Source organism: Nannospalax galili, unplaced genomic scaffold (genome assembly GCF_000622305.1).
Source record: "Nannospalax galili isolate Female #2095 unplaced genomic scaffold, S.galili_v1.0 scaffold1052, whole genome shotgun sequence".
NCBI lineage: Eukaryota > Metazoa > Chordata > Mammalia > Rodentia > Spalacidae > Nannospalax > Nannospalax galili.
Window position 1 is genome coordinate 230787 of NW_008330624.1, and position 8488 is coordinate 239274.

Here is an 8488-nt window from a genome sequence, read left to right on the forward strand (position 1 = left end):
ATTAGTTTCTTGACCTCTGGATTTTCAAATTGAAACATGCATAGCTAAGATTTCAAAGCTAGCATCTAGCTCTGTGAAAGAACATGTGACATTTGTCTCTCTGGCTCTGGGTTACCTCACTCAGGATGATTGTTTACAGCATCATCCATTTACCTGTGAAATTCATAATTCTGTTTTTCCTTTTTAGCACTACTTTCTTCCAGGCCTCTACTAGAATGACCTATTAGGCTCTGCTTACAGCAATCAACTGCTTTTCTACTCCAAGCTTCCAAACAAAGTCTTCCACATTCTTCCAAAACCTCACATGATCAGTTTCTTCACAGCCAACAACCCACTCTCTGGTACCAATTACTGTATTAGTCAATTTTCTGTTGCTGTGATAGAAACACTGGCCCAAGCAATTTATAGAAGGAAGAATTTATTTGAGCTTGTGGTTCCAGGGGAATTACAGTTCATCTTGGCAGGGAGGCATGGTGGCAGAGGTCGCTGGAGAAGAGGAGTGTTAGCTAAGCTCTACATCTTCCAGCAGGCACAGGAAGCAAGAGAGAGTGACTGGAGATCTGGCAAGGATTAAGAACTCTCTAAGCTCACCCCCAGTGACATGCTTCCTCCATGACAGCCACACCTTCTAAAACCTCCCAAAACAGTGCCATCATCTGGGAAAAACAATGCCCAAATACTTGGAGTCTATGGGGGATATTTTCATCCAAACTACCACATTCCACCCCCTGGCTCCAATAGGCTCATGACCATATAAAATACAAAATGTGTTTAGTCCAACTGTAAAAGTCCCCATAGTCATTATCAGTCTCAATACGATTCAAAAGTCCACATTCCAAAGTGGACTCAGGTAAATATCTTAACTGTAAACCTCTATAAAATCAAAAGACAAATTACATACTACCAACATACAGTGGAACCGAATATACATTACCATCCCAAAAGGGAGGAATGGTGGCATAGTAAGGAAATACTGGACTGAAACAAGACCAAAAACCAGCAGGGCAAACACCAAATCCAGTAGCTCCATGTCCAACTTCTTGGACTTTACTTCCAAAGGGCTTAGATGGCTCAGGCTCTCTAGCTTTGCTGAATGTAACACATATCTCTCTCTTGTGCTGGTGTCACTCCCTGTATGCAGATCTTGGCTGATGCCTCACAGCTCTGGCATCATGAACTTCTTGGGGTCTCCATTGCCAAACAGGCTTCACCTTCACAGATTCATGCAATGGCCTATCAGGGCCTTCTCTAGGCAGGGACACTCCTGCTTCACGCTGCCTGGCCTCTAAGGCTCTCTGAAACCTCAGAGGAAGAATTGATGACCCCTTCACTCTTCCATCTTTCAAGTCTCTAAAGCCTCTAAAGCCAGCACCAGGTGAATGACAATGCCAAGTTTGACTGCACGTTTGGGATGGACTCCAGCATGCTTTATCCATTTAAGAAGTTTTTCTCTTCACTGGCCCCTGTAGCATTTTCCTTTCACAAGCTGGAGGCTTAACTAGGTGTGGTCTTGCCCTGGAGGTGTTCTCTCCATTGTTTAAGTTTAAATCTCTAGGTCCCTCCTTAATCACTTTAGTCTCCTTAATCACGTTAATCTCCTTATCAACGGGATCCTCTCCATCAAGTGCCAAGGCTTCAACATTTATCTTCCTGGTGTTCTTTTTCAATCCAAACTGTACTTATTTCTGCCCCATTTGATCTCTTTCACTGTAGATCTGCCTAATATTCACCATTAATATCCATGCCACCACTTCGACATAAGGCTGTCTTGAAATTTCTTCTGCCAAAGAAATTAGTCCATTACTTTTCAACTTAGCCTTAGGCAAGTTTTTTTGGTTGAGGGCAGATTCCATCCAGACTCTTTGCCAAAATATCTCAAGTGCTGCTTAAATCCTTTTTTCCCTCTGGAACAACATTGTTCTCAGCATTACTTTCTTCCAGGTCCCTACAAGAATGGCCTGTTAATCTTTACTTACAGCAATCAACCACTTTTCTAGCTCAAACTTCCAAAGTCTTCCACATTCCTCCCAAACCATGCATGGTCAGGTTCTTCACAGCCAACACCCCACTCCTGGTACCACAATCTGTATTAGGGTTCTCCAAAGAAACAGAATCGGTAGGATGACTATATATGCATTGAGATTTATCAGCTTAGCTCACAGGATAGAGTCTGAATAGTCGAACAATGGCTGCACCACACTGGAGTGGCTGAGAATCCGTAGTCGCTCAGTCCATGAGGCTGGATGTCTCAGTAGTCCTAATCTGGCACAGAAGGTCTGACGAATTCCAAATGTCTTCAGTCTACAGCAGCAAGAAGAACTCACCAGCAAGAGAGAAGGCAAGCAGCAAGAAGCCAGGCATTTTCCTCTGCCATGGTCTTTTATATGGCTGCCATCAGAAGGCAACACCCACATTTAGGGTGTGTCTTCCAGCTTCAGATGATCCAATCAAGATCTCTCTCATTTCAGTTAATCCCAGATCCAGCCAAGTTGACACCCAGGATTAGCCATCGCAATATCATTTCTTTTGGGGGAATATCAATCACAAATGTGAATTAACAAGTACACAAGCCTGCTTTGTGAATTGTTAAAATGTGTAGACAATAAAATCATCCAGTTCAATGGACATGCAATATCTCTATTCTCACTCTAAACTGGTTTTTCTCTTCAGTGAAAACTCTAAACTGGTTGTACTGATTTTAACACTGAAATTTACAAGCATCCCAAACTATTCTGAGAACTTCCAGGCAAATATCACACCATAGAAAAGTTATCACCAACTAATATCTACAACTTTTTTTACCTACAACATTTTAAAAACTCATTTACTGCAATTAATTTCATGAACATTTCCACATAGTCTATAATACAATAAATGAAGAGTCCTGTATAGTAATGACCAGCTTAGCTGATGGAACATCTAGTCTGAGCATCATACTACTCTGTTATTGTACTGTAAGCATCAGGAAAACACAACACTGTGTCTTAGATTGAAGGAATGACCTTTGGTTTAGATGTAATATGTAAAGCACTTTTATCAAGTAGAAATTTTAAAGGGTAAAGGATTTATGCTGGTGTTTGCCTATACTGTGTTTTTCTGTACCCCCCAAAATTATTATATTCCATGATATGGAGTACATAAGATATGAACTACAAATAATAAAATAATAACAAAATAAAATACATGCTAATCTCAAGATTATCATAGTTTAACTGGAGAGCTAGAATAATAAGAAAGTGATAAGATATCATAGTTTAACTGGAGAGCTAGAATAATAAGAAAGTGACAAGAAAGAGACCTGAGATGGAGATGATGGAGGTAACAGCTTTAGGGATACAGGACCTGAGATGGAGATGATGGAGGTAACAGCTCTAGGGATGCAGTGGAGGTATGACTAGCCATTCTCAGAAGAATTGAAATGGTACCTTAGAACTTATGGCAAATGAAGCAAGGAACAGGGTAAAGGCAATTCGGCACAGGGAATATAAAGCCAATCACGTATGAATGCTTCACTCTGAGTATAGATCAAATAGAAGCATGAAGTGGAAAATGTGAGCATATTTATAATTTATTCAGTATCTTAATAATGCTACCTCTAAAGATAGTGGTAACAATCCAGATGTGCATAAGCAGGCAGACCTCCTGGGAAAAGACTATATACTTTAGGCTATGGCAAAGAAAAAGGCATGAACAAGTTAATCAAAATTGATGACTATGGAAGAGTACTAAGATTTACTTAGTAAAGAAGACTGATATTTCAACATTGAGGAGCCGGAAGAATTACAGCCAAGTCAAAGAACAGAGAACTAAATGCAGAGAAACTTAAAAGGTAACATACACATGCACACATGTGTGTGTGTACAGGTCATGCACCTGAATGTGTGTGCAGAGATACTTAAAAGGTAACGTACACATGCACACACGTGTGTGTGTACAGGTCATGCACCTGAATGTGTGTGCATGTGTACTGACTAGGTCACCTATGACTTTCACATTTTATTCAAATATCACACCTTTTGATTTTTACTGAGTGAATATTAGCCTTGCCTACAATAAATCAATGTAAATTATACCAAACATTTCCTCATATCACAACTCATTAGTTATAGTTCATTAAATATTAGTAAGATGTATAACAATAAAGAACTATTATGGAATATCAAAAGATCAGAGGAACTGACCACGTGCCAGTTTCTTTCTATACTTATTAAATTTTAAGAAATATTTATTTCACTTTTATTCTCATGCATTAATTACATGTCATTTAGGTTCAGTGTGGTATTTCTGCCTCCCACACACAGAGCATACACAATAAAAACCAGTGCGTTTTTTCCTCCCAACCGTCCACCCTTAGCCTGTATGAATCACTATTGCATGTCTGGATGCACTGTTTTTAGAATCCCACATTTCAAAAAGAACATGTAGTACTTGACTTTCTATATCTGGCTATTTCACTCAACTTAACATCTTCAAGTTCCATCGATTTCCCTGCAAACGACAAGATTTCTTTCTTCTCTTTGACTGAATACAATTCTTATGTAGATATAAATCAGATTTTTCTCATTTACCCATTTATGAGCACTTACTTGATTCCATAACAGCAGGAACAAACATGTATGTATTTCATTTTTTACTTCACTTTCTTTGAATATATACCAAGATATGAGATACCTGGATCATATTACTAATCTATTTAAGTTTTTTTTTTGTTGTTGTTATTGGGTGACGTCAATACTGTTGCCTATAATGACTATAGTATTTTACATTCCTACCAACATTCCTATGAGTTTATCTTTTTCTCCACGTCCTTACCCACATTAACTTGTCATGATTACTGTGGGAGTTTGAGAATAGCCACTTCTAACAGGTGAAATGAAAACAGATTCTGGTTTTATTTATATTTCTTTGGTGTGAACTCGGTGGCGATTTCCCCTCTGTAATTTATATTCTTTGCCCTCTCTTAGCATTTTTGTTTGCTTTGTTTTATTTTGGCATGTTGCTTTGTTTTTGTTTAATTTGGTTTACTTTGTCAGCTTGGCTAGGGGTTTATCATTGTCACTTCTCTTTTCTATTTTATTTATTTTTTATATGTATGAATGTATTACCTGCATGTGTGTAAGTTCACCCATATTGTGCAATACCCTCAGAAGTCAGAAGAGGGAGTTTGATCCTCTGTAGCTGGACTTATGGGCAGTTGTCAGCTACCATGTGGGTGCCGGCAATTGAACCCAGGACCTCTGCAAGAACAGTCAGTGCTCTTAATCGCTGAGCCATCTCTCCAGCCCCTATTTCTTTTTCTCAAAAAACAGAAGTTCATTTTACTACTTTTCTCTCTTGTCTTTTCTGTTTCTCTTTTTATTGATTTCTTTGGTATGCATGGAGCTTATTTCACTAATTTTTATAGTGTCTTGTGAAAGCCTACGTTTCATTCATTTTCTTTTTTTCCTTCTTTTTTTGAAATACTTTGATTTTTCTGTGCATATTGCCTAAGATATTAAAAAAATTATGAAAAACCACACAGTAAAAAGAACATTCCTCTTGTTGGGACTTACAGATGACCCATATTTATCTTTTTATTTTTGACATACATTCTCAGTGTTACTGTGAACCTGATCATCATCAGTCTCACCCTGAGAGACTCTCATCTTAAGACACCTATGTGTTTTTTCTTCCAAGCTTCTCCTTCTTACAAATTTCATTCGCAACTGTCTGTATTCCTACAGTCCTCTACAGTATATCAATTGGGATAATTGATATACTTTAACATATAATGCTTGTGCCAGTCAAATACTTTTTATTGGACTTTTTGGAGTGACAGAGTTTTTTCTGCTGAAATCCATGTCCTATGGCCTCTATGTGGCCATCTGCAAGCCCCTGCATTACGTGACCGTCATGAAAAACAGAGTCTGCACTGCCCTTGTCCTCTGCAGCTGCGTGTCTGTGCTGATGATCATCATCATTCTACTCGGCATGGGTCTCCAGCAGAAATTCTGACTCCTATGCCATTGATCATTTCATCTGTAATGCATCTCCTCTTTTCAAGATCTTCTGCTTAGGCACATGTTTTCTGGAGCAGACTGTTATCACATGTGCCATGCTGACTTTCATTATCACAATGAAAGATGTGATTCTTTCTTAGATGTACATCATCAAGACAATTCTCAGATTTCCTTCTGCTCAGCAAAGGAAGAAAGCCTTTTCCACCTGTTCTTCTCACATGATTGTGGTTTCCATCACCTACAGCAGCTGCATTTTTATCTACATGAAGCCTTCATCCAAAGAACAGGTAGACATCAATAAACGGGTATCTGTGCAGGCGACATCTGTTGCCCATCTGCTAAATCCATTTATTTATACTTTGAGAAACAAGCAAGGGAAACAAGCTTTGAATAGCGCAACAAAAAATTGCATATACTTTATAAAATAAGAACATACTGGACTCAAACTATTCTATGAAACTGAAAAGTAAGTTCATTGACAGATTTTCTGAAAGTTAACTAGTTGTCATCTTAATCTATTCATGGTTCCTTAAATTTTGATTTGTGAATCTATTTAGATAAAAAACTTTTCTCTTTAATGTAAGTCAAAATTATTTTTATTAGTACATATAAGTATCCTAAAATAATTGAAATAAGAGTATTGTATCTTATTTGTGTATTAATAAATTCAAATTAAAAGCCCAAAACAAACAAAACATTAAAATAAGTTATATATATTGTAACCAAAGAGAGGATAAATACTAAAAATACAGACAATATAAATAGAGATACAAAAAACGTAATCTAGAAGATGTAGATTTGCTTTCACAGAGGTGACAAATTGAGCATACTGCTAAAAAACAGCACACATACACTCAATTTGCACATACACAATCAAAAAAATGAAACAGGAATACAAAATAAAGAACTTTTTCTTCCACCTCCATTAGAGTAACAAGAAGGAGTTCACACTTTCTGCTAGAAAGTACCTTAAAAGTGAAACAACCGTATAAGGAAACTTCTTATGTTTTTTCTTTTAATTATTACCATTATTATTATTGTTATCATACTATTCGTGTATACGTGTATGTGTGAATGACAAGCATGCATGCCATGACACACATGTGGAGGTCAGAGGACAAGGCTCTGGAATCAGTTCAGTCCTTACACCTTTACAAGATTTCCAGGGACAAAATTCAAGGTGCCAGGCTTGAGCAGCAAGTACCTCTACCTGCAGGAGGAAATGTTTGACAACTAGCCTGAATGAGGCCACAATTGTCACTAAGGCAACCTACACTGTGATATAGAGATGAAAGTCAGCCATGTACCTGAAAGTAAGGAGGAGGGTTCTGGATCTGCTGTTCTGTGTCTAGCGTTCTCAAATATGCTTAGTAGGGAATCAACTGAACACGTGGAGGCCATGACTAATCAGGTCATGAGAGCTAAGACTGAGTTTTGATAAGATACTAGAGTCAAGTAATCTGTGCTTAGAGACTGACTCAGGGAGAGTGACAAGACCTTATTACCTCTGAAAACCACAAGCTTCTAAATTTAAATAATGGGCGGCAGATGGGGAAGGTGTGCCTTGGGAGTGAGGGCTACATCCCTCATGTTTGGGAAATACTTGGCAAACTTAAGCTTGAGGACAAGAATTCACATACTACATCTTCTTATAAGTAATATTTAAAAATTTTTTATTGAGCTTTTGTAATTTTATAAAACAGTTCTTAATCAATTGTAGGCCTTTTTCCAGATCCATGTTCCTTCCTCCCCACAAGACCTCATGCATTCTGCCATACATGTTAAGTCCAATCCAGTCAAGCATTTGTACCCAGATATTCTTCACTGTAAATTCATCCACGAGTCTAGTCCATCTGGAGACCGTGTGTAAGGCATACCCTCCCTCATTCAATGTCAATAAGTCTCCTATAGTTCCCAGTCTAGTGCCATCCTGCCATTTATTTCTCCCTCCCCTTCCCAGGCCCTTGTTTAATTGAGTTGGCACGAGTCCTGTGTTCAATACCACCATTGCCACAAGTTCACATGTGCAAGCTTCCAGTGAAATGAAAGCCTCTGCTTCCCTGTGTTCATGAACCAGCCCTGACTCTTAAAATCTTTCCACCCACTCTTCCTCAATGGTCCCTGAGCCGTGGGTAGGTGAGGTTCCATATAGGAGTCCTATCCTACTCTGTGCAGTCTCTTATTCTTTGAAACTTGTCCAGTTGTGGCCTTCTGTGTGCATCACACTCTGTTGTATAAGGATTTACTGGTGAGAATTGAGGGATGCATTGTTTTCTCATTGCTCCATGTTCCATGAAGCTTTGGTGCCAAGGTTCAAGTGTAGATGTGTCACTTAGTACTTGGCATCTCTCAGACATATCTACAGTTGAACCTCTACTCCTAAGGCTCATGGAACATAATGGAACAAGGGATAGAAAGATTACTAATATCACTCTCAACTCTCACCAGCAAAGCTTCCTCATGCAACAGAGGGCAATTAAAATAGATGA

The 8488-nt window shown here is 38.5% G+C and overlaps 1 pseudogene; it reads left to right on the forward strand.

Annotated features, from left to right (window-relative positions):
• The first annotated feature begins 5505 nt into the window (after positions 1–5505).
• Positions 5506–6427, forward strand: LOC103748310 (annotated as a pseudogene).
• Positions 6428–8488: the final 2061 nt, after the last annotated feature.